The sequence below is a fragment of the Pistacia vera genome, unplaced genomic scaffold, assembly GCF_008641045.1.
Source record: "Pistacia vera cultivar Batoury unplaced genomic scaffold, PisVer_v2 Contig878, whole genome shotgun sequence".
NCBI classification, from domain to species: domain Eukaryota; kingdom Viridiplantae; phylum Streptophyta; class Magnoliopsida; order Sapindales; family Anacardiaceae; genus Pistacia; species Pistacia vera.
Genome location: NW_022196754.1, coordinates 1,315,707 through 1,316,529, shown reverse-complemented (window position 1 = coordinate 1,316,529; position 823 = coordinate 1,315,707).

The following is an 823-nucleotide window of genomic DNA, read 5'->3' as shown; positions in this document are numbered from 1 at the left end:
ACATGGATCGTTCCTTAGAACCAAGATCTGGGTACAAAAATCACAGTTTATACAAAATAATCAAATCTGCAGAAAAAATCAATTCAAGGTTTAAGAAACATACACACGTTTAGAGGCTCCTCCAAGTTGTCTTTGAACGTATTTTGCTACCAACCCAAGTGTAGGATCGAACCGATGAAGTCCACACGAATACAATCGCAAGGAACTAAGGAGGGATTTGCTAGATCCTCTTTAGCCTTAAGAAACAAGAAGAAAAATGAAATGTATTTGATTTTAGGCAAAACCAAAACTGGAGTGGGAGAGAGATTTGGGGCTGTGTTTTTCTTCTTTTCAATGAAAGAATGAATGAATGAAAAGTCTCTCTAATTTTCCAATTAAAACCTTTTCTTTTATAGTGTTATTTTAATGCCCTATTCCCATATGGAATGGGCGTGGGCTCCAACCCAAACACGCCATGTTACCAAACACTCCCAATTAGATATTTATTTTATTTCATCATTATCTTCAATTAAAATCAATTAATATATATTTAATCTATATATATTAACATTTAACAATAATGCTGATTTAATTAAATATATGCGAACACATATTTAAACGTAATTTCACTTATTTAATTTTTCTAATAAATTAAATAGAGGCTACGACCTCAGCAAATTTAATTGCACTGTGAAATTACCACAATACCTTTTCACCTAAAAAGACGAAAACACCCTTCTTTCTTCCTGAGTCTTAAATTATCTTCTATGTGTGTGACCCATAGGCTCCTTATCATACCGGTAGTGTATAGTATTGCGATTAACACCAATTAATTGTCTCACTG